The sequence below is a fragment of the Hypanus sabinus genome, chromosome 5 (assembly GCF_030144855.1).
Source record: "Hypanus sabinus isolate sHypSab1 chromosome 5, sHypSab1.hap1, whole genome shotgun sequence".
Taxonomy (NCBI): domain Eukaryota; kingdom Metazoa; phylum Chordata; class Chondrichthyes; order Myliobatiformes; family Dasyatidae; genus Hypanus; species Hypanus sabinus.
The window spans coordinates 172,339,924-172,366,374 of NC_082710.1; the positions used below are offsets into that span (position 1 = coordinate 172,339,924).

The 26,451-nt window shown below is 44.4% G+C and overlaps 1 long non-coding RNA gene across 1 annotated transcript; it reads right to left on the reverse strand.

The window, feature by feature from the left end:
• Positions 1-5,051: 5,051 nt before the first annotated feature.
• On the reverse strand, positions 5,052-21,215 carry LOC132393829 (uncharacterized). Its single transcript, XR_009512091.1, has 3 exons — positions 20,723-21,215; positions 8,437-8,538; positions 5,052-5,092 (listed from the first exon to the last, which is right to left on the reverse strand). It is a non-coding gene; the product is annotated as an uncharacterized LOC132393829 (long non-coding RNA).
• Positions 21,216-26,451: the final 5,236 nt, after the last annotated feature.

Consider the following 26,451-nt stretch of genomic DNA (forward strand, 5'->3'; position numbering starts at 1 on the left):
GAGGAAAGAAAAACAGGTGTTTAGCGATCAGAAACATCTTGGACCCCAGCACCCGCGTTTCTTTCCTGCATCCACAGAATCACCTGTCTGACCCCCTAACTATAGACTCCCCTATCATTGCTGCCATCCTCTTCCTTTCCTTACCCTTCTGAACCACAAGGCCAGGCTCTGTGGCACAGGTGTGACCACTGTTACTTCCTCCAGGTAGGCCATCCCCCCAACTGTACTCAAGCAGGAGTGCTTATTGTTAAGGGAGACAGCTACTGGGGTACTGTCCAGTGCCTGCTTCTTGCCCTTTCCTCTCCTGACTGTTACCAAGATGAGGAATGTAGTAGTCATAGGGGATTCCATAGTGAGGGGAACAGACAGGAGTTTCTGTCATCCTGATAGAGATACCCGCATGTTGTGCTGCCTCCCAGGTGCCAGGGTACGGGATGTCTCGGATCAGGGGCAGAGTATTCTGAAAGGAGAGGGTGAACAGCCAGAACTCTTGGTACACATTGGTACCAATGACGTAGGTAGTTAAAGGGAGGAGGGCCTGAAGAGAGAATTCAGGGAGTTAGGTAGGAAGCTGAAAAGCACAACCTTTAGGGTAATCATCTCAGGATTGCTGCCTGTGCCTCGTGCTAGTGAGTGCAAGAATAGATCCATGAGATGCATTAATGTGTCACTGAGAGACTGGTATAGGGGGCAGGCCTTCAGACTCCTGGATCAATGGGGCCTCTTCCTGGGGAGGTACGACCTGTACAAAAAGTAAGGGTTACAACAAAACCCAAAACGGTCCAATATCGTCACGGGCACATTTAATAGAGCTGTTAGGGAGGGTTTAACTAATTTGGCAGGGGGATGGGAACTGGTGTGATAGTAAAGTCAAGTCAAGTCAAGTCAAGTCACTTTTATCATCATTTCGACCATAACATCTGGTACAGTAAAAATGAGACAACATTTTTCAGGACCATGGTGTTACATGACACAGTACAAAAACTAGACTGAACTACGTAAAAAACAACAGAGAGAGAGAAAAAAAAAAACAACTACAGTAGACTACAGACCTACCCAGGACTGCATAGGGCTGAGGAAGGGGAAATCAGAAATGAGTTACAGGGCAATAGAAGCTTGGTGCTGTTAAAACAGAAAACAACAAATACTGGACTGAAAGTGTTGCATTTGAATGCACACAGCATAAGGAATAAAATGGACGATCTTGAAATTCAGCTGCAATTAGCAAATATGATGTTGTGGCCATCTCTGAAACTTAGCTAAAGGATGGCTGCCATTGGGAGCTGAATGTCCAGGGATATACGGTGTATCGGATAGATAGGTTAGTAGGCAGAATGGGCCCTGTGTATAAGAAATAATATTAAATCAGTGGAAAGAGATAACATAGGATTGGAAGGTGTAGAGTCTCTATGGGTTGAGTTAAGAAATGGCAAGAGTAAAACTGCCTAATGGCAGTTGTATACAGGCCTCCAAACAGCAGCCGGAACGTGGATTATAAATTACAGCAGGAGGTAGAGAAGGTGTGTCAGAAGGGCAATGTCATGATAATCACTGGGGATTCTAACATGAAAGTGGATTGGGAAAACCAGGCCAGTACTGGACCCAAGAGAGAGAATTTGTAGAATGTCTAAGGAATGGCTTTTTAGAACAGCTTGGTGTTGAGCTGAATAGAGGATCTGCTGTGCTGGATTGGGAGTTGTGCAATGATCCGGAGGTGATAAGAGGAACCCTTAGGGTTCCTAACATATATCACAATATGATTGAGTTCACATCAAAATTTGAGAGGGAAAATATAAAATCTGATGTGTCAATACTTCAATGGAATAAAGGAAATTACAATGGCGTGAGAGGGGATCTGGCCAAAGTTGAATGGAAAGGGACGCTAGCAGGAAGGACCCCACAGCAGCAATGGCTGGAGTTTCTGCAAAAAATGAGGGAAGTGCAAGACAGATATATTCCAAATAAGAAGAAATTTTCAAATGGAAGAAGGAAACTACTATGGCTGACAAGTGAAGTCAGAGCCAAACTAAAAGCAAAAGAGAGGGTATACAAAGAAGCCAAAGCTCATGGGAAGATAGAGGTTTGGGAAGCTTTTAAAAACTTGCAGAAGAAACCTGAGAAGCTAATTTAGAATAAAAAGATGAATTGTAAATGGAAGCTGGCAACTAATATCAAAGAAGATACTAAAAGCTTTTTTAAGTACATAAAGGGTAAAAGGGAGCTGAGGGTAGTTACAGGACCAAAAGAAAATGATGCTGGAGATATTGTAGTGAGAGACGGAAAGATGGCAGAGGAACTGTGTTTGTATTTTGCATCAGTCTTCACAGTGGAAGGACATCTGAAGTATACCGGACATTCATGAAGTGAAGTATGTGCAGTGAAAATTACGACTGAGAAGGTGCTCAGGAAGCTTAATTGTGTGAGGGTGGATAAATATCCTGGACCTGATGGAATGCACCCTCGGGTTCTGAAGGGAGTAGCTGGAGGGATTGCAGAGGCAGTAACCATGATCTTTCAAGAATTGATACATTCTGGCATTGTGCTGAATGACTGGTAAATCGCAAATGTTACTCCGCTATTTAAGAAGGGTGGGAGGCAGCAGAAAGGAAACTATAGACCTGTTAGCCTGACATCAGTGGTTGGGAAGTTGTTGGAATCAATTGTTAGGAATGAAATTAAGGAATACCTGGAGGCACATGACAAGATAGGCCAAAGCCAGCATGGTTTCCTGAAAGGAAAATCCTGCCTGACTAACCTACTGTAATTCTTTGAGGAGATTACAAACAGGGTAGACAAATGAGATGCAGTAGATGTGGTGTACTTGGACTTTCAGAAGGCCTTTGACAAGGCACCATACATGAGGCTGCTTAGCAAGATAAGAGCCCATGAAATTACAGGGAAATTACTAGCACGGGTGGAGCAGTGGCTGGTCAGCAGAAAACAGAGAGTGGGAATAAAGGCATCCTATTCTGGGTGGCTGCCGATGACCAGTGGAGTTCCACAGGCGTCGGTGTTGGGACCACTGCTTTTTAGGATGTATGTCACTGATTTAGACTACGGTAGTAATGGATTTGTGGCTAAATTTGCCAAAGATACAAAGATAGTGGAGGAGCGGGTAGTGTTGAGGAAACAGAGAACCTGCAGAGAGACTTAGATAATTTAGGGGAACGGGCAAATAAGTGGCACTTGAAATACAATGCTGGAAAGTGTATGGTTATGCACTTTGTGGAAGAAATAAACAGGTGACTATTATTTAGATGGGGAGAGAATTCAAAATGCAGAGATGCAAAGGGACTTGGGAGTCCTTGTGCAGGATACCCTAAAGGTTGAGTCGATTGTGAAGAAGGCGAATGTAATCTTAGCAATCATTTCTAGAGGTATAGAAGATAAGAGCAGGGAACTGATGTTGAGGCTTGTGAGACCACATGGAGTATTGTGCGCAGTTTTGGGCTCCTTATTTTAGAGAGGATATACTGACATTGGAGAGGGTTCAGAGAAGATTCACGAGAATGATTCCAGGAATGAGAGGGTTACCATATGAGGAACGTCTGGCCTCTCTTGGGCTGTATTCCCTGGAGTTCAGGAGAATGAGGGGCGATCTCATAGAAACACTCCAAACATTAAAAGGCATAAACAGGTTAGATATGGCAAAGATATTTCCCATGGTAGGGGATTCTAGGACAAGAGGGAATGGCTTCAGGATTGAAGGAGGTCCTTCTAGAACTGAGGTGTGGTGAAATTACTTTAGTCAGAGGGTGGAACATCTGTGGAATTTGTGGCCACGAGTGGCTGTCGAGGCCAAGTCATTGGGTGCTTTAAGGCAGAGGTAGATAGGTTCTTGATTAACCAGGGCATCAAAGGGTATGGGGTGAAAGCAGGTGAATGGAGATGACTGGATGAAGTGGATCAGCCCATGATTGAATGGCGGAGCAGACTCGATGGGCCAAATGGCCTATTTCTGCTTCTATATGGTCTTATGGTCTTATATGGGGGTGTTGTCGTAGTCTGGCTGACAGATCTCTACCTTGCTGAAGCCTTACCTCTGGTGTTTCTCCTCCTTCCCTTTCTTCCCTGGTCTTCTGTCCTCTCCTATCAGAATCCCACTTTTCCAGCCCTTGTCTCTTTCACCAATCAACTCTCCCCCTTCCCATTTTGGACTAGCACCTACCAGCATGTACTTCTTCCTCCCCTCCCTCCACCTTCTTATGCCGACTTCTCCTCTTCCTTTCTTGCCCTGGTGAAGAGTCTTGGACCGAAATGTTGACTATAGAATGGGGTTGAGAAGGATAATATGTCAGCCATGATGGAATGGAGGAGAAGATTTGATAAGCAGAATGGCCTAATTCTGCTTCTATATATTATGGTCTCACCAGAGTCATCAGGAGAACTTGCAATGTCCACACATAGCGCACCAGGGGTCAGTATTGAACTGGGCTGTGGGGCAGGGGAATGACTTACAAATCAGTAATAGATCTGCACACCCCATATAACCGATAAATTAAAACAGGCATTAGAATGAGGTTTAAAATGTTTTATTGATCATTTATAAATTTACATAAATCATTGCAATTTATACAGTTATCATGAAAATCTCTGTCAGTGTTCCTTTCATTCCCAATAATCGACACATTCTTTTAAAGCAGTCTGCAAGTACCCATGGTTATTACATATTCAGATCAGTTATTCAGCATCATAGAAATGTAGAACTTCTGACAATTATACCATGGATTTGACAGAGGCACATTAGAAATCTCATTTTATAGGAAATCGTAAATATTGAGTGAATGAGCATTAACCAATAGCAAACAAAAAACACAAAGAATAGATAAACTTTATGCAAATACTGCTGTTACTATGGACCCCTGAATGTAACATGAAGGAGTTACACTGATCTATTGGAATCCCACAAACCAAGCAAGAACCATGATGGAGAAAGCCAGTACAGATAGTTGAGCGGCCGTGGCACCGTTGCAGTTATCGAAATCACAACATTTCGCCAGCATTTTTAACTCTACACCAGCATATGTGTCAGTGATTGTTTTCCCACACAGTTCCTTGTCTACGCATCCAGAGACGAAGGTAGTTACTGTACCTGAAGAGACAAAGGAAATGGATGAGAGGTCTGGGTTTCAGTGATGGAATTATGGGAGGGCATGGGGGTGGGGGGGGGAATAGGGAAGTAGCAGAAAGAAAGTGATTGTAGGCTCTCTTAGCACGGAGATCACATTAAATTCAATTTCCCAAAGAATCCTCAGTTCCAGTTAGACACTGATAGTCTCCACATCAAGATGGCCCATTCCTTCACTCAAGCCCACAGAAGTATGCCAGCTCCACCGAGCAATCCTGTTCCCACTCTTTTCATTCTCCTATAACTTGTTCTTGTTCAGTGAAAATGAATCTCATTATGTGTTGACAGATGCTCTTTGTTAATATTTTTATTTGAAATTCATACACTCCCCTAAGATTCGATAGACACCAAAAGGGATCTTGTCAGCAGGTTAACCCACTGGCCCTTTCCTGTGGAAGGAAAGGAGAGTACCCTCAGACACAGGGAGAATGTGTAAAACCCAAGCTGGATAGTAGTAGAGGTCACCATCGAACCCAGGTGGTTGGAGCAGAAACTGCAGTACTACCTGCAGTCCAAACCCATGTTGAACAAACACTGAAATATCATTACTGTCCGTAGAGGACAAGCAACATGTTAGAAACCTGTAATACCTTTCTTCATAAGTTTCAAAGAAGAGCAATGAATTGGGGATGTTTCACTCCATCACACTGAGCCCCATTACAAGAAGAGCAAGGAACCAATAAGCTGAACTAAACTAGTATTTCAATACCCAATTCCTTCTGCCTATACAACATTCACATTGCTCCATTATCTGCAGGTACACATGCCCACCCGAGAACCTCATAACTCAGGAAGCTGATGGTATTCCACAGGTTCTGTACCTCTGTATTGGTGATGTAGATAAACTTGCACAACACTTTTCTTTTCAACTTCATCCACCCTTCCCCGCCACATTAAAATGTATGCTCTCTGGTATGAGACATTTTAACATGGTGATCAAAATAAGATGCCACTGTCTATTCCATCTGTGCCTCTTGTGTCAGATCTCCCCTTAGCCTCTTGTGTGCAGAGAAGGCAATACAAATGTGTCCAATCTTTCCTTATAGCATTCTCTAATCCTGGCAGAATCCTGTGTACCTCTTCTGCACAAAACAGCTGACATGGAAAGAAGTGGGAGAAAAATGGGTGTACTATAAACTTCATGTCATGGGGGAGCGGAGACAGGGCAGAACAGCTTGCAGCTGAGGTCAGGGAAGTAGTTCCTGGTATTGCAGAGAGAAAACTATCCACTAGGATCCATGAACATCAACCGGCTGTAAAGCAACATGAGTAGCTCTCCCTAGTTGCTCCCCATGAAGATCGAGAGAGGCACAAATTCAACTGGGCATCAGTGAAAGTCACCGCATAACCACAAAACCATAGAACACTATGGCACATTATAGGCCCTTCAGCCCTCCATGTTGTGTTGACCCATATAATCCTTAAAAAAAAGTACTAAACCCACACTACCCCATAACCCTCTATTTTTCTTTCATCCATGTGCCTGTCCAAGAGGCTCTTAAATACCCCTAATGTTTTAGTCTCCACCACCATCCCTGGTAAGTCATTCCAGGCACTCACAACCCTCTGTGTAAAAAACTTACCCCTGATGTCTGCCCTAAACTTCCCTCCCTTAAGTTTGTACCTATGCCCTCTGGTGTTTGCTATTGGTGCCCTGGGAAACAGATATAGACTACCCACCCTATCTATGCCTCTCATAATCTTGTAGACCTCTATCAAGTCCCCTCTCATTCTTCTACGCTCCAAAGAGAAAAGTCCAAGCTCATATGACTTGTTCTCCAAACCAGGCAACATCCTGGTAAATCTCCTCTGCACCCTCTCCATGGCTTCCACATCCTTCCTATAATGAGGTGACCAGAACTGAACACGATATTCTAAGTGCGGTCTCACCAGAAATTTGTAGAGTTGCAACATGACCTCTCTACGCTTGAACTCAATCCCACTGTTAATGAAGCCTAGCATCTCATAGGCCTTCTTAACTACCCTATCAACCTGTGCAGTGACCTTGAGAAAAGTATGGATTTGAACCCCTAGGTCCCTTTGTTCATTCACACTCTTAAGTAACTGACCATTAATCCTGTACTCAGTCTTCTGGTTTGTCCTTCCAAAATGTATCACCTCACACTTGTCCAGATTGAACTCCATCTGCCATTTTTCTGCCCAATTCGGCAGCCTGTCTATATCCTCTTGTAACCTTCGACCACCTACAGCTCCATCCACAACTCCTCCAATCTTCATGTCATCCGCAAACTTACTCACCCATCCATCCGCCTCTACATCCAGGTCATTTATAAAAACACAAATAGCAGGGGTCCCAGGAGAGATCCCAACGGCACTCCACTAGTCACCGACCTCCAGGCAGGATACTTTCCTTCTACAACTACCCTCTGCTTTCTTCCTTTAAGCCAATTTTTTATTCAAACAGCCAAGGGTCCACTTATCCCATGCCTCATAACTTTCTGGATGAATCTCTCATGAGGGACCTTGTCAAATGCTTTGCTAAAGCCTACCCTCATCAATGTCTTTTGTTACCTCTTCAAAAGACTCAATCAGGCTCGGGAGGCACGATCTTCCCTTCACAAAGCCATGTTGACTATCCATGAGTAGACTGTACTTCTCCAAATGCTCGTAGATCCTATCCTTAAGAATCCTTTCCAGTAGTTTGCGGACCACCGATGTAAGACTCACTGGTCTATAGTTCCCAGGTTTCTCCCTATTACCTTTTTTAAACAAGGGAACTACATTTGCCATTCTCCAGTCCTCCGGCACTTCACCTGCAGCCAAAGAGGATTCAAAGATCATAGCTAATGTTCCAGCGATCTCTTCTCTCAATTCCCACAACAACATAAGCAAACATGTGTCATGTAAGAGAATTCCTAGAAGCATGGGTTTCTGTGAATAATTCTGCAATCAGACTTGTGGATCTTGATCCTATTTATGAGCTATTGCGGGAAAAATTATAGACAACTATGCACAAAGTTTTCTACTCAACCAATCAACAAGGCAATTTCCTCCCCACAGCACAATTGAGTTTGCAAAAAGGTGACCAATCAGCTGATTGATTCGTATCTAAAGGCCAAGCATTTGAAGGACACACCACAATTAACAGAGCACTGATGATGTTTCCTCATTTGGTGATGAAACAATTGCAAGTACATTCCCAAGATTCGAGATCAGCTCAACCAAAGCATCAATCACCTGAGCTAGTTTTCCAAATTATTTCCAACCCTTCCAGAATAGTCTGGATTTGCTAAATGGTCTTCTCCACCTCCCAATTCTGAAAAAAAAGTCTTTTACAAGCATCTTACCTGCATTAATATTTGCAGAGTAACACAGCTGATTACTTTTGCATGTTTCCTTCAAACACAGAGATCGACTGCCGGCACATTGGAAACACTCCAAGGCAGTACCTACAGCATCAAGAAAACTAAAAAATTAAAAATCCAATACAGGTTCAATTTTCATAATGTAAAGACAGATCAAAAAGTACACAATGCTGATTTTCCTGCACCATAAGTTTTTATCAATCTTTATAACCATCAGCACTGTCCTCAACCACATCTCTTCCATTTCATGCACGTCTGCTCTTACCCCATCCTCCCAGGGATACGATTTCTCTTGTCCTCACCCTCTACCCCACCAGACTCAGTGTCCAACACATTATTCTCAAAAACTTCCGCCACTTCCAACTGGAACCCACCACCATACAGGTCGTTGCCTATCCCACCCACCCCAACCCAATTTCTGCTTTCCACAGGGATTGCTCCTGTAAAGGGGGTTTCTTATTTTTTCTTTGTTACTGTGTATGTAATCAAAATGGCGTCTTTGGTTTGTTAAGAGTGAGAATGCTTCTTTGTTTGATAAGTGTTTCTCTCGCAGTTGTTTTGCTTTATACTTGTTGTTATGTTAATTGTATTCATTTGTTAACCAACGGGGAATGTTATTTTGTCTTGTGAGGCTGGGAACTTGGGGGAGGGGTTTTTCGCGGGCTTTTGGGAGAGAGCGGGAGGAAGACGGAGGAAGGTGGACGTGCGCTGCACTGCTCGGAAGACCACCGGCATGGTCCTAAGTGCAAAGACGTGGAGAGACGCCGAGGAGGAGGACGCGATGCTGGAAGCTGGGAGACGGAATGGACCCCGAGTGGGGGTTGGAGGCCCAAGGTTGTCGGTGAGGAGAGGAGACGAAGACAGATTCGTGTGGAGCGTCTGGTCGACCCATGTGGTTGGTCCCAGGCAGCGGTTCATGGAGTTCGGAGGGGATTGAATGGTGGCCAGAAGACTTCAGTAATTGAGCTCCAACAGTTGTGCATGAAGTGGTTTGGACTTTGATAAGTTTGGCGCCTTTTCTTTATTTCTTCTCTTCATATATACTGTATCGTTATTAATCACTTAGTTATAGTAGCCTTTATAAATTGTACTCATTTAATCGCATATGGTGTACTGTCTGTTTTTCGGCGAGGCGGGGACATCACACAGCGTCCACACCAGCTGATTACCCAGTTTGGCGGCTGCTCCCTCTAGACGAGAACGAGCTGAGCGAGCCTGAGGCGAGCCAGGGGGTTACACTCTCTATGCAAGTCCCTTGTCCATTTGTCTTTCCCCATAGATCTCCCTCCTGGCATCTCCTCCTTCACTACCATTCAGGGCCCCGAACAGTCCTTCCAGATGAGTCAGCACTTGTGAGTCAGTTGGGATCATATACTCCTTCCCCGGTGTGACCTCTTGTATGTCAGTGAGACCCGACGTAGATTGGGAGACCGCTTCGCCAAATATCTTTGCTCTGACCGCCAGAACAAACAGGATCTCTCAGTGACCACCCATTTTAATTCCACTTCCCATTTCCTTTCTGATACGTCCATCCATGGCCTCATGATGAGGCCACACTTTGGTTGGAGGAATAACACCTTATATTCCGTTTGGAGAACCTCAAACCTGATGACATCAACATCAATTTTTCAAACTTCCAGTAATGCCATCACCAATTCCCATCCCCCTTGTCCCTCTCATGACACATCCTTGCCCACCCATCGCCTCCCTCTTGTGCTCCTCCCCCCCCATTGTTTTTCTCCTATGGCCTTTTGTCTCTTTCACCAATCAACTTTCTAGCTCTTTGCTTCAACCCTCCCCTACCAGGTTTCACCTACCACCTGGTGTTTCTCTCTCCTCTCCTCGACCTTTTAAATCTACTCCTCAGCATTTTCCTCCAGCCGTGCCAAAGGGTTCGGCCTGAAACATCAGCTGTACTATTTTCCATAGACGTTGCCTGGCCTGTTGAGTTCCCCCAGCGTTTTGAGCGTGTTGCTTGGATTTCCAGTATTGGCAGATTTTCTCTTGTTTATACCAATTAAAATTTATTTTAGTTTTTCATGAGCTCGATTCTTTTTTGGTCCTGTCTAGGTTCCAGGAGGCTTGGGAGCACCAACCCATCTTAGAAGAGCCAGATTTCTCTTTTGAAGTGACATTATATCATTCCCCCCCTACATGTTGTCAGTCTTGCCACAATTTCTACTTTGAAGTTCATTACCTTAATCTCCAATTTACAGGCACACAATTCTTCAAAGGAATAAAAGCAGAAGTCTTTTCAGATAAGAGGACAATAGGATTCAGGAAATTTACTGAGTCTGGAAGAGTTTGTTTAAACAGTATGGTCAGTAATTGTTGATGCATCCAGGCCAATCCATGTACATATGCTGGTCAGGAAATAAATCCATTTGGACATTTAAAAAACCAAACATTTGGATTATAGAAATTCTACAGTATCACAAGATGACAATTTGAGTGAAGTGGGCCCGTGATGTTGGTGCCTTTCCTTTCCAGCCCCGACGAAGGGTCTCAGTCTGAAATGTAGACTGTTTATCCCCCTCCATTGATGCTGCTTGACCTGCTGAGCTCCTCCAGCATTTTGTGCGTTGTTCATGTTCACTTCATGTCTTTCTTGTGAATTTGTGTATCCAATGCTACGTACCTGTGATGCGGCTGCAAGCCAGTTGTCATGTTCACATGCACAAGTACATGTATGCACGGGTGCAAACACAACTTTGACTTAATTTCCACCTCCACCTGCCATGTACTCCCAGTTCTGATGCAGACTCCAAATGAAACGTCCATAATTCCCATCCACTTCCCTACAGAGGCTGTTTGACCCACTGGATTCCCTCTGGTGAGAATGTTTCAGAAAGACTTGGAGCAAATGCTCTACAAAAAGCGTCAATTGATTCAAATTAACCCAAAATGTAAAAGGTTCACCTACGACTTCTAGTTCCAATCTCACCGAACCTCAGTGCAAAGAGTCTGTTTGCATTTACTCTATCTATAGCCCTCATAATTTTGAACTTTGAATTTAAAAACTATGCAATTATATAATGCAGAGTGAACGGTACACCATGCAGATAGGGTGAAACAGCCCCATCCTTCTGCATTTTCCCCATAAGTTTTATCATTTATAAAGGATCCCTCATTTATCAAGGATCCATCATCCTCTTCTTTAAATATACCTATTGACTTGGCCTCCACAGCCATCTGTTGCAATTAATTCCCGATTTACCTCTTCTGGCTAAAGAAATTCCTCCTCATCTCATTCTAAACTCTAGTCAGTACAGGCCTAAAGCTATCAAACACTTGTCATACATTACCGGACGATAGGCTCATGGTTTACAACAGTGGCTGTGTCTCTCTCCGTGACCATATCAAAATGCCAGATGCACGTATGAATCCTGATCAAGAAACACAACAGCATAGTAGTCCAACTTGCTTTTCCATTTTTTTGGCAGCATAGCTGTTATTGCAATGATTTTTCAGCACCGGTGATCGAGATTTTATTCCCATTACTGTCTGTAAGGAGTTCATACATTCTCCCCTTGTCCACGTGAGTTTCCTCCCATGCTCCAAAGACGTGTGGTCTAGCAATAGTGAGTTGCGGGCATGCTATGTTGTGGCTGGTAGTGTGATGACACTGGGGGGCTGCCTCCCAGCACAATTAACATAAAATAATGGATTTCACCATATGTTTCTGTGTATACCATATGTGACAGATAAAGCTAATGTAATCCTTTGATCCCTGATACCATTATCATAAACCTCTCTGGGTCCTCTCCAAACCAGCATATCCTTTCTCAGGTAGGGGGCCCAAAACTGATCCTTTCTGTGACTCTTCTGCTGGATTGGAGTAGGGAGTTCAATTCCGGCACCACCTGTAAGGAAATTGAACATTCTCCCCGTGACTGCATGGGTTTCCTCCAAGTGCTCTGGTTTCCTCCCACAGTCCAAAGACATACCAGTTAGTGGGTGAATTGGACATTGCAAATTGTACTGTGATTAGGCTATTAGGCTAAGGTTAAATAACGCATTGATGGGTAGCACAGCCCGCTGGGCCGGACGGGCCTGGTTCAAGCTGTATCGGTAAATAATTCAAATAATCAATAATCAAATAATTCCATCAGTATGTGGACTTTGCAACGAGAGGGGAGAACATGTTGAAACTGGTTTACACAAACATTCCCGATGTGTACCGAGCAGAGCCCCGCCCCCACCTCGGTTACTCAGATCTCTGTTATGCTAATCCCAGCATACAGACTGCTCGTCAGGCGCTCCAGACCGGTTCAGAAGCAGGTGAAAACCTGGTCAGCAGGGGCCATCTCTGCTCTTCAAGATTGCTTTGAGAACACTGACTGGCAAGTGTTCAGCGAGGCTGCAACCAATGGCGACTCTACCAACTTAGAGGAGTACACAGCATCAGTGACCAGCTACATCAGCAAGTGCATTGACGATGTTACTCTGTCCAAGACCATCACTACACGTGCCAACCAGAAGCCATGGATGACCGTAGAGGTGCGTGCGCTGCTGAGGACCCGTGACTCCACCTTCAGAGCAGGCGACAAGGCAGCTCTAACAACAGCAAAGGCCAAACTGTCCCGAGCCATCAGAGGGGCAAAGCGTGCACATGCCCAGCTAATCCACAGTTACTTCCAGGACAGTGACGACACGCGGCGCATGTGGAAGGGCATCCAGGACATCACCAATTACAGGACAACATCACCAGACTGTGCAGGTGATGCCTCCCTCCCAGATGCGCTGAATAACTTCTGCGCCCAGTTTGAAGCAGAAAATGACGTGGCAGCGAGGAAGTCTACTCCTCCTGCAAATGACCAGGTGCTGTGTCTCTCCATGACTGATAAGAGAAGAACCCTGTGCAGGGTCAACCCACGGAAGGCTGCTGGACCAGACAACATCCCTGGTAGAGTGCTCAGAGGATGTGCAGACCAGCTCCCAAATGTTCTCACTGACGTCTTCAACATCTCCCTGAGCAGCGCCACCATTCCAACGTGCTTCAAGGCCGCCACCATCATCCCCGTTCCAAAGAAGACTTCAGAGTCCTGCCTAAATGACTACCGTCCCATTGCACTCACATCCATCATCATGAAGTGTTTCGAGAGGCTCGTCATGAGGCATATCAAGACCCTGCTGCCCCCCTCACTGGACCCCCTGCTGTTTGCAAACCGACCCAACCGCTCAACAGATGACGCCATTGCCACCACTCTCCAACTGGCCCTAACCCACCTGCATAAAAAAGACACATACATTCGGATGTTGTTCATGACCAGTTCAGCATCCAACACAATTATCCCTCAGAAACTGATTGGAAAGCTGAGCCTACTGGGCCTGAACACCTCCCTCTGCAACTGGATCCTAGACTTCCTGACTGGGAGATCTCAGTCAGTCTGGATCGGGAGCAGCATCTCCAACACCATCATACTGAGCACGGGGGGCCCCCAGGGTTGTGTGCTCAGTCCACTGTTGTTCACTCTGCTGACCCACGACTGTGCTGCAACACACAGCTCGAACCACATCATCAAGTTCGCTGATCACACCCCGTGGTGGGTCTCATCAGCAAGAACGACGAGTCAGCTTACAGAGAGGAGTTACGGAGTTCAGTCTAGTTTTTGTACTGTGTCATGTAACACCAGGGTCCTGAAAAACGTTGTCTCATTTTTACTATGTACTGTACCAGCAGTTATGGTCAAAATGACAATAAAAGTAAATTGACTCGACTAAATAAATGTCATCAATACTTAAAGTACAGCCAACCTCCTTGCTAGCTCCTAGTTCCTCCAACTAGAAGCATTAACTCTTTTGCTTCCATCTGGCATTCTCAACTGTTACTCTGGATTTCCATCATTTGTAGCTTTTCTTCCCAAATAATTTTCAGTTGTAGCCTGTCTGAATGATTACCGTCCCGTTGCCCTGACCCCCATCGTGATGAAATGTTTTGAACGGCTTGTCAAGCCTCATATCACAGCCAGCCTCCCCTCATCGCTGGATCCTCTACAGTCTGCTTATTGTCCCAACCACTCTACAGAGGATGCAATATCCACCACACTGCACACAGTTCTCTCTCACTTGGACAACAAAGACACTTATCACGCACACACGCGCGCACACGCGCGCACACACGCGCACACACGCGCACGCACGCGCACACTCGCGCACACACGCGCACACACGCGCACACACGCACACACGCGCACACGCACGCACGCGCACACACACGCGCGCACACACACACACACACACACACACACACACACGCGCACACACGCACACACGCACGCACGCGCACACACGCACGCACGCGCGCACACACGCACGCACGCGCACACACACGCACACAAACACACACCTGTGGGAACTCAGCAGGTCCAGTATATCTGTGTTAAGGATTAAACCGTGGACGTTCCTGGCTGACGCACTTCATTGGGACTGTGCGCAACTCTGTTTAATAGACTCTTTCCAGGCACACAGTGGGTTGATGGGGGGGGGGGGAGCGGATGTCCCACCCTCCCTCCCCACTTCACAACAATTTTTTTTTGTTTTTAAGGGAGAGATTTTGTCGTAGTTACTTGAAATGACCAGGAGACGCAGACAATTCTTCGAGAAGTTTAAACCTTTATTTGCAAACAAAGGCTGAGGCAATCAATGAACTTGTCACCGAAAGCCCGCCGAGCTCCGGTGTACAGCATTCTTTATAGTAATTTCTTATCTCAGTTACATTTCGGTTTTATCAGCATACCCAATCAAGTTTTAGCTGCATATCATCTATACATTAACTAATCAAATGCACTTGCCCAGCTCTCTGTGCGCCACAAGTATTTCTTTCCAGTTCACATCTTGGGCCTCATTGCTGGCCACGGTTGTTTCTCAGTCAGCCTCCTTAACCTCCCTCACATTACATTTCCTGTTCATACCATCCTGTCAGCCACCGTTATCTCTTCATAAGCCATTCTATTGTACAGGAGAATTCAGGGTGACTTGGATAGGCTGGATGAGTGGGCAGATACTTGGCAGATGGCATTTAATGTGAATAAGTGTGAGGTTATCCACTTTGGGAGTAAGAACAGGAAGGCAGATTATTATCTGAACGGTGTAGAATTCGGTAAGGGAGAAATACAAAGAAATCTCGGAGTCCTTGTTCATCAGTCATTGAAGGTGAATGAGCAAGTGCAGCAGGCAGTGAAGAAGGCTAATGGAATGTTGGCCTTTATTACAAAGGGAATTGAATACAAGAGCAAGGAAATCCTCTTGCATTTGTACAGAGCCCTGGTGAGACCACACCTGGAGTATTGTGTACAGTTTTGTTCTCCAGAGTTAAGGAAGGACATCCTGGCTGTAGAGGAATTGCAGCGTAGATTCACGAGGTTAATTCCTGAGATGTCTGGACTTTCTTACGCAGAGAGGTTGCAGAGACTAGGCTTGTACACGCTGGAATTAAGGAGATTGAGAGGGGATCTGATTGCAACATATAAGATTATTAAGGGATTGGACAAGATAGAGGCAGGAAATATGTTCCAGATGCTGGGAGAGTCCAGTACCAGAGGGCATGGTTTGAGAATAAGGGGTAGGTCATTTAGGACAGAGTTAAGGAAAAATGTCTTCTCCCAGAGAGTTGTGGGGGTCTGGAATGCACTGCCTTGGAAGATAGTGGAGGCCAATTCTCTGGATTCTTTCAAGAAGGAGCTAGATAGGTATCTTATGGATAGGGGAATCAAGGGATATGGGGACAAAGCAGGAACCGGGTATTGATAGTAATTGATCAGCCATGATCTCAAAATGGCGGTGCAGGCTCGATGGGCTGAATGGTCTACTTCTGCACCTATTGTCTATTGTCTATTGTCTATAATATATGGGGCACATTTCAGCTAATTAGTGCTGCTAAGGATAAAGAGATGTTCTTTAACTGCCATAGTATGTAGCTAAGAGAACACAAGGTATCTAGTAAAACAATACATAGTAAAATGTCTCTAGTAAAATAATACATAGTAATATTCAGTACATAGGAGTGATTACATAGTATAGTAAATAGCTAGTACATAGTGATTATATTTCAGGTATATATGGTGATTATGTCAGGTATATTTCTCAATAATTTCAGTTAAATTTTTACCCAAAAGGCAAAAAGCACGGGACATTTGGTGTGAATCACTTGGCTTCAGCAACTAAACATCATTTTGTAGTGTCCAGTGTGGGATTGCCTGATCGGATCCATTCCTTTGAGACTCATTCTTAACTTTGTTAGGAGTGATGAACAGACCTGATTGACAATGGGGTGCAGAGTTAACCATTCCCAACCCCCCTCTTGAGAACTACAAACTATTGCTGTTATGCTGCTCGTGAGAGAGAGATAAAGCCCAGGCAAGAACATTTGCTACAGATAAGAGGGGGAGAGAGACTGTTGATTTACTGTATTTTGACTCTTCCTGGATTATTTCCCTTCCACTACAAGGACTTTACTTTGCTCGTTAAAATTCCTCAGGAGATAGCAAGAGTGGCCTGATTTGATGGACACGGTCATTCAGAGTTGATGGATAGCTGAGACCCCATTAGTAGGGATAAAAAGACAGGTCTGGAGAGACACCCTTCAGACACACCAGTGGACACTGATTGAGCGTTGGGAACCCACAGAGAGGTGGGAGCTTCGGAGACTGAACTCAGGAGATCGGTCAGTAAAGGTCACAGTGTTACAGCAGGGCCGGTGGGAACTTGTGCGTGTATCCACTCATGCCAGAGTGACAAGTCCACCACAGAAGAACGTTCTAGCTGAAGAATAGAGGGGTCATAACTGAATAACCACAACGACATGATGGATTAAGAAAGCCGCAAAAGGTTTGTCTGCCGCAGCTGTTGCTGTTACATCTCACTCACTCTCTCTCTCTCTCCAACGATTTCAATACAACAACCATAACCACCTCAGCATTTATGAACTGAACTCTATACTTTCCTATGACAATTCATTTACCTCTAGACATCGATAGAGCTTGTTTATTATTGATTATTATTATTCCTACACTTTTAGGTTTATTACTACTAACTTATTTTACATGTATATTTGCATTTTCGATATTGTATTGTGTTGTTTACTAATAAACACCTCTAGTTTGGTACCAGCAGACTCCAACGGATTCTTCTGTCTCTGCTGGTCAGACACCCAGTTAAGGGGTACGTAACACTCACTTTTTTAGATATTTACAAATTAGAGACTTCTTGCATCCTCAACTTCATACATTTCCTGAATGTCCAGATAAGAATCTAATTGATACAATTTTTTACTCTGAAACTTTTTCATAATGGATGTATTTCTAATATTTATAGTATGTTGTTGACAATAAGAAAGTTTCTGTTAGATAAAATTAAAAACCTCTGGGAAGAAGACCTACAGATTTCAATTGATGAGGATACTTGGAATGAAATTTTTAAACTTATTCACTCCTCTTTGTTATGTGCACGTCACTCACTTTTACAATTTAAAGTGATTCATAGAGCCTATATGACTAAAGATAAGCTTGCTTGTTTTTACTCAGATTTTTCTCCATATTGTAATGGGGGTAAGGTCAAAGAGGCCTCTCTAATTCATATGTTTTGGTCCTGCCCGTGGCTTGACAAATTTTGGAAAGAAGTATTTCAAACTTTCTCGGAGCTTTTTAAAGTAAACTTTAAACCCAACCCTCTGACTGCCTTGTTTGGCATTGTTGGAAGAAATGATTTTACTCTTAAGCCGAATTATTTGCATATTTTGGCTTTTATTTCTCTTTTAGCCAGAAGAGTTTTGTTGCTTAAATGAAAAGATGCCGCTTCACCTACTCATACCATTGGTTGATTGATGTTATGTCATGTTTAAATTTAGAAAAGATTAGGTGTTCTATTTCTGTACCAAGATAAGATTTTTTCACATTGTGGGGACCGTTTTCCAACTACTTTCACAATCATTGACTTGTTCTGCAATGTTGATGGCTATTATATGTTTGAATTTATGAGTATATGTCCAGGAGTTTTTTTTTCTTTCTTTTAACCAAACAGCTGATTTTTTTCTCTTTTTCTTTTTTTTTGTTATGGGGTTTTGATTTTGTTTTAGATTAGAATAAAATATCCCTTTTCGACATCACATTTAATTTACTATACACAGATATGGGGCATTTCAATTTTGTTTCTGTTTTCACAATATCATAATGTATTTGTATTAATCTCTGCAAGTAATCAATAAAATATTGAAAAAGAAAGAGAAAGATAAAGGGCTGCAGAAGGGGGAATCTGATAGGAGAGGACAGAAGGCCATGGAAAAATGGGAAGGGGAGGAGCACTAGAGGGAGGTGATGGGCAAGTAAGGAGATAAGGTGAGAGGGGGAAATGGGAATGGGGAATGTTGAATGAGGCGGAATAATTATCAGAAGTTTGAGAGATTGAGGTTCATGTCTTCAGACTGGATGCTACCCAGACAGAAAATAAGGTGTTGCTCCTCCAACCTAGTGTGTCCTCATCTTGGCAGTAAAAGAGGCCATGGACTGATATGTCAGAACGGGAATGTGAAGAGGACTTAAAAAGGGCGGCCACTGGGAGATTCCATTTTTTCTGGCAGATGGAGTATTGGTACTCGGCAGAGCGGTCCTGAGATCTACTTTGTGTCTCATCAGTATACAGGAGGCCACACCAGGAGCACCTGATACAGTCGATGACCCCAACATATCTACAGGTGAAGTGTCGCCTCACCTGGAAGATCTGTTTGGTGCCTGAAAGGCAGTGAAGGAGGAAGTGTATGGGCAGGTAGAGGACTTGTTCCACTTGCAAGGATAAGTGCCAGGAGGGATATCAGTGGTGAGGGACGAATGGACAAGGGAGTCATGTAGGGAGTGATCCCCGAGGAAAACAGGAAGTGGAGGGGGTTAGAGGGAGGGAAAGATATGCTTGGTGGCGAGATCATGTTGGAGATGGCAACAGTCAAGTAGAATTATGTGCTGGACGTGGAAGCTAATTGGGTGGTCGGTGAAGGCAAGAGGAATCCTATCCCTGGAGGGGTAGCAGGATGATGGGGTGAAGGCAGACGTGCACAGAGTGGAAGACATGTCCTTGAGCGCAACATTGATGTTGGATGAAGGGAACCCCTTCCTTTGAAGAAGGAGGACATCTCCTTAGTTCTGGAATGAAAAGCCTCAACCTGAGAGCAGATACTGTAGAGACAGAGGAACTGAGAGAAAGGGATGGCATTTTTACAGAAACAGGGTGGGAAGGTAAAACACGCCTGGCACTTCATAAGTACGGACACCTGGGTGGTGGCAGGGAGTTCAGTAGCCGGGGGAAGATGGTGTTTCCCATCCCAAAAGTCCTTGTCCTAATACAATGGTATCTCCTGTCTGATGGTGGTAATGGAAGTATCAAAGAGATAGGAGGGATCATTGACATTCAAGATACCATAAGACAGGAGCAGAATTAGGCCATTCAGCCCATCGAGTTTGCTCTAGCATTCCATCATGGCTGATCCCGTTCCCACTCAACCTGAAACACTTGCCTTCCTGCCATATACCTTGATGTCCTGAAGGATTAGGAAACGATTAAGTTATGCCTTAAATATAGCCATGGACTTGCCCTCCACCACAGACTGTGACAGAGCATTCCACAGATTCGCCACTCTCTGGCTAAAAGAAAGAATCCTCCTCACCTCCATTCTAAAAAGTTTTAAAGCTGAGCCCCCTAGTTCTGGGTACCCCCACCATAGGAAACATCCTTGCCACATCAACTCTATATTGTCCTTTCAACATTCAGAAGGTTTTAATGAGATCCTCCACGCATTCTTCTAAATTCCAGTGAATACAGTTCCAAAGCTCCTAAACACTCTTCATATGTTAACAGCTTAATTCTGGAATCATCCTGATGAACCATATAACAATTACAGCATGGAAACAGGCCATCTCGGCCCTTCTAGTCCGTGCCGAATGCTTACACTCACCTAGTCTCACATGTTTCCCTTCCCTCTCCTGACAGTCACCCAACTACCTGTCTCCTGAATCCTAGGGGTGATTATCTCCCTGAAACTCCTGTCTTTTTCTGCTGCTGCCTCCCAGATAATCCAAAGTTCATCCAGCTCCAGCTCCCTAACACGGTTTGTCAGGAGCTGCAGCTGGATGCACCTTTCACAGGTGTAGTCATCAGGGACAGCTGTGCTCGCCCTGACTTCCCACATCCTGCAAACGGAGCACTCAACTGCCCTAACTGCTGCCTCCATTACCTACTCCTGATCTAATTAGATTAATTAAAGGAGCTTATCCGGCCTTACCTCAGCTGGAGTGAAGTTCATACTCAGCCACTGCTTGTTTTTTAAATTCCCACGCTGATCTCAGAAGCCGACTTTCACGCGCTTGCGGTCGCGCCCCGTTCAAACCTCGCCTCTGCCCGTTCTCGCCGAAGCCTGATTGAGCCAAAGCTGTCCCACTCTGCCTCAGTCCACTCCGACGATGGCCGCTGTATATTGCAGTCTTTCTTTTAAACCTTTGGCGCGCTACGTCACGCGCCTGCGCAGTCTAGCTTCTTTGCCCCTATCAATTAAATAAAAACAGCTTCTCTCCGAGCTTCTTTTACCTCTTCCCTCCCCACCTCTTGCTTCGATTTAAAATATGATAGGGTCTTTTAAAAGACTCCTGGATAGGGACCTGGAGTTTCAACAAATAGAGGGATATGGGTAGCCCTGGGTAATTTCTAAACGAAGATCATGTTCAGCACAGCTTTGTGAGCCAAAAGGTCTGTACTGTTCTGTAGGCTTTCTATGTTTATAGTTTCCAAAGGTCTTCATGGGAAGCTCTGGCAATAAGGTTTGCAGATATTGCAGTAAGTTTCGTTTCATGCAGAAAGTTCAGAGATGTATGTTACAGAATGTGATGCATTAAAAAGATGGAAATGAAAGTGACACCCTAGACTGATTTTTCAAACTGTTGTCAGCAGATACGTTAAACCACATTCACCCACACGCACCCATATCATTGAAAAAAGGCGTGAATTGTAGCTGCTAGTTCATTGTTTCAATTTGAGATGTACAGCCGCTTCAGAGGCGGACATTTCCCATGGTGGGGAGAGCTGAGCCCGTGACTTAACTGGCTGAGTTCACCACTTTTTGAAAGCCTCTGACTTTCCATGCTTAGAATTCCAATACCAGGCAGTGATGCCGCAGACTTCTCTACCGAGCCCTTCGTCACTTCAGACCATTGCAAGGGCTTTGAACTAATTTGCATATAGATATTGTTGCTCCCTACTAATTCCTTTCCCTTGGACAACATCAGTGGTGTGGAGAGGGGAGACTTGCAGCTTGGGCAACTGCCGGTCTTCCATTTTAAAAAAAAAACCCTGCCCAGGCTTGTGCCCTGGAAACTTTCCATGGAACAAATCCATGGTCTATCATGACTAATGGAGGCCTACACATTGTTAGTCCCTTACTGCCCACCTCAGGAGGGTACAGATATATCCTGGTAGTAATGGATACCTTTATGAAGTGGGTAGAAGCTTTCCCGGCTAAGACAAACACAGCAAAAGCCACTGCAAAAATCATACTGGAACGGATACTCATTTGGTGGAGACTACACTGGAGTTTCAAATTGAATCAAGGCACACATTTCACAGCGCAGATATGGAAGATGTCATGGCAATGTTAGCGATCAAGCTGAGATTTCATACACCCTGTAGACCACAGTCTCGTGAAATTGCGGAAAGGGTGAATCAAACACTAAAACTATGATTGCAAAAATGTTGAACAACTGGTTCAAGATGGAGACAGGTCCTATCAACAGGGTTGATGCATCATCAATAACTATCGGAGACCTAAGGCGAGATATAGGGTTTTATTGGCTGGAAGAAAGAACAAGCAGCAATTGACCACCACACAACATCCTGGAGACTGAGGCCAGGGCTGTGTCTCCAATCGCGTTTATACCGGGGTCCATGGGAGGAGCCACAGGAGCAGTCAGCGGGGGGGGGGTGGGCGTGTCCAGACAGGTATATGTAGTTCACCACAGGGGTGATTATCAGTTCTAACGTCCTGAGAACTAGGGGGGTTTTGTAAAATAAATGAATAGTAATGGAAAATATGCCAGTGCTTGTCTCTCTTATCCCAAAACAAAATTGGGGTAGGAAAAATGGACGCCTCAAGTCCAAAGACAATTGGCAGTCAGGATTGGATGGTCTGGAAAACTAAATAGAAAACATGGACTTAAAATAATTTAAGTTTTAAACTGGAAATAAGAACAGAAATTACCTTGTGTGTGTTACAAGTTTAATTCAACATGAAGGGAATAACGTATTCTGTTGTGATGGAAGCTGGTTGAGTGGTGTCCATTTAATGTCAGTAAGACCAAGATTCAAGACTGTTTGACGTGATTTCCTGTGTACTTGTGTAAAGAAGAACATAATTGCTACACTGGCTCCAATGCAGCACAAATAAAAATAACATGAATAACACAATAATAATAAAAATAAATACTTTATATAGGTTATATGAGGAGGATGAAATGCGAATGTTGTGAGATTAGTGTAGATGCATTAGGGCAAGATTTCTGTAAAGTTGGGTGAAAAAAGATCTAGTGCTTTCCTGGCGTATAAACTCTCCTCAGGCTTCCAGGTATCAACTTTAACCAACATTTCAATGACAAACTCCGACTGAAGATTCAAAGAAAAAAAGTTAGTATTAGTAATGTCTTGTAATTTCTGCCACCAAAACCACCCAACCACACATTCTTGCAACATACTGAGCAAGAAAGATAGTTAAACTATGATGTTCCTGAATAGGGGACTGAAGCCTTCATCTCCTCCATTTTCCTGCATTCTTTGTGCATTGGGTTCCAGTCATAATTTGGTTTACCCTCTCATCCCTCCTCTTCTCATTTGCTCATCACCCATCTCTGGTTCCCCTCCTCCTTTTCTGCAACCAGCCTACTGAAGAAACCATGTTCCAATGTCCTCTCCTGTTAGATTCCCTCAGTTTTGGTTTTATCACTTCAGTAGAAACTCGAACAGGTCAAGACCAATCTGGCTCTCAATGAACTTTGCAAAAACATCAGTATACATGAAAGCACTCACCCAAAGGCTGCCTTCATCATTGCTGGAGACCTTAACCAAGCCTCACTGATCAGAGCTTACCTGAAGTTCTGCCAACACATGCAGGTGAACACACAGAAAGTAAGCATACTCGACCACTGCTGCTCTCCCTTTTGCAGTGCCTACTAAACACTTTTCTGCCCTCAGTTTGGAAAGTCTGACCATTTCTCCATCTTGCTCCTGTCCACCTACTGTCAGAAATTAAAGCAGGAGCAGCTATGGTGAAAGCCATCCGCTGTTGAGCCAACCAATCAGACTCAATGTTACAAGACTGATTTGATAGCGTAACCGGGGAGGTACTTCGAGTTGAGACATTTTTATGGGCTAACTGTAAGATGTCAACCAGATGAGCATTCTAAGGAAGCTTCTCCAAACACTAGGGGTAACCATGGGCACCTGCAAGGCACCAAGCTGCTCCTAACGGTTCATAGGCTACATAGAACAGTCCATGTTCCATGCCTTCCCTGGTAATGCTGCCCAAATTTTTCTGCATGACATCGATGACTGCATTGGTATCGATTCATGCACCCATCGTGTTGGTCAATTTTGCCTGTGACTTCCACCCTGCCCTTATATTCACTTGATCCATTTCTGACACCTCTCTCCTTTCTTGACCTCTCCTTCTCCATTTCTGGACACAGAATGTCTACCGATATCTTTTATAAACCCACCAATTCACACGGCAATCCAGACTATATCTCTTACCACCCTGCTTTCTCCGTAATTTCTCCCATAAAAAAAAAGCTATTTCCTTTTCTCAGTTCCTTCATCTCTACCACATCTGTTCCCAGGATGAGGCTTTCCTTTCCAGGGCAACAGGAATGTCCTCCTTCTTCAAAAAATGGGGTTTTGCTTCCTCCACCATTTATGCTGCTCTCACCCATATCTCCTCCATTTTGCAGACATCCACGCTCATCCCATCTTCCTGCTGCCTAAACAGCTAAAGAATTCCTCTTGTCCATAAGACCATAACCATTTGGCCCATTGAATCTGTTTCTTCATTTCATCATGACTGGTCCAGTTTTCTTCTTAGCCACAATCTCCTGCCTTCTCCTCATATCCCTTCATGCTCTGACCAATCAAGAATCCATTAACCTCTGCCTTAAATATACTTAAAGATTTGGGCTCCACAGTTGACTGTGGCAAAGGATTCCAAAGGTTCACCACTCTCTGGCTAAGAAATTCCTCCTTGACTCCATTCTAAAAGGAGACCACTCTATTCTGAGGTTGTGTTGTCTGGTCTTAGATTCTCCCACTGTCAGAAACATCCTCTCTATCAAGACCTTTCACCCTTCAGTGGAAGTCGCCTCTCATTCTTCTGAATTCTTGTGAATACAAACACAGAGCCATCAGGTACTCTTATTATTATAAGCCATTCGATCCCGGAATAATTTTCCTGAATCTCCTTTGAATCCTCTCCAGTTTCAGGGCATCTTTTCTCAGATAAGAGGCCCAAAACTGCTCACAAAACTCCAGTTGAGGCCTCACTAGTGCTTTGAAAAGTCTCAATATGACATCCTTGCTTTTATATTCCAGTCCTCTTGAAATGATTGTTACCCTTTGATTTGCCGTCCTCACCACAGATTCAAACTGCAAATTAACTTTTAGGGAATCCTTCATTCACCCTGTCTATGCCCCTCATGATTTATACATCTCCATAAATGTTTTTGATTGGACTGGAACTTGTTTGGAAACAATGTGAGACAGCAGAAAGCTGATTGGTTGAGGACTAACCAATCAGGAGAGACAGGTGTATATACGCCACCAGACAAGACAAGTCCAGGCATCATGCCTGATCAAGATGGCAGAGATTGTCAGTGAAACATCAGTTTAAATCAATACCTATACCTGGCTGGAAGGCTGAGAAAGTTCATTTGTTAATTAAATGCTGCCTCAGCTAGCAGAGCCCCCATCCTTTAAAGGAATAAAAGCCTTTTGTCAACCTTGGAGCAGTCTGTACCTCCCTCCCAACCTTTCCATCAGAGCATCTGCAAGACATTGAACAATCTTAAGGCTGTGACATGTGGCGTTCCACTTCAGAAGACCATCTTAGGACAGCAGTTCCAGTTCCCCAGCAAAATCTTTGGTTTCCCCCTTCTTCTTCCACCAGCAGCCTAGGATGAAGGAAAACAGGATTGTCACAGGCATGCAATCTTTGATATGATTAGCATAGAGGAAATAGGGAGTCAAAACACACCCAGGGAAGAGGGGAATACCCACTGGGTTTACTACAAGCCTGCACGTTCCAGAGGGAACTGAGAAACCAAACCGTGTGCCTTGTCTTGCAATCACTGATGTAATCACAGAATTTTGATTGTCGCCTAATGGCGCATGCCCAGTCACTGCATTCTCTCTGGGTCCGAGCAAGGAGTAATTGTTCATCCTTTATGTCCTTATTACAACTGGTTGGACTTGTTGCGTACTGTGTTGCTTGCTACAGCATCCAGGGAGGAAGGTGCCAGAGGTGGTGTGCAGAGGCAGTATGCGCTCCAATAAATGGTGCAACTGATTGTCTTGTATGGTTTCCTTCAGATTGCAAGACCCTGTTGGTCATGAGTAATGATGAAAACTTCAAGTCTGGTTCTCTGGCGAGACTGATGGCGGGTGAACTGTGTGATCTCTGTTGTTGCACAGACCAGGCCTTGTGCCGGGGGGGGGGAGGGGGGGTTGGGGGTCGCCTGTTGCAATTGCACAGGAAGGGAGGAGACGCCAGGGCCAATGTGGCACAGATAGGTTGGGGGCCAGCGGCTCAAGTGTTGGTTCAGTGGAAGACAAGCTGGATTGTGTTCATCTGCGGCTGCACTTGTGCTCAGTGAAGAACTGCTGCAGGCTTCTTCTTGCAGAAACTTGGCTCCAGGACAACATCGCATGCACCGTTAATCTTCAGGACATGCCGCTCAGAGACCTGTGCTATATATAGTTTTC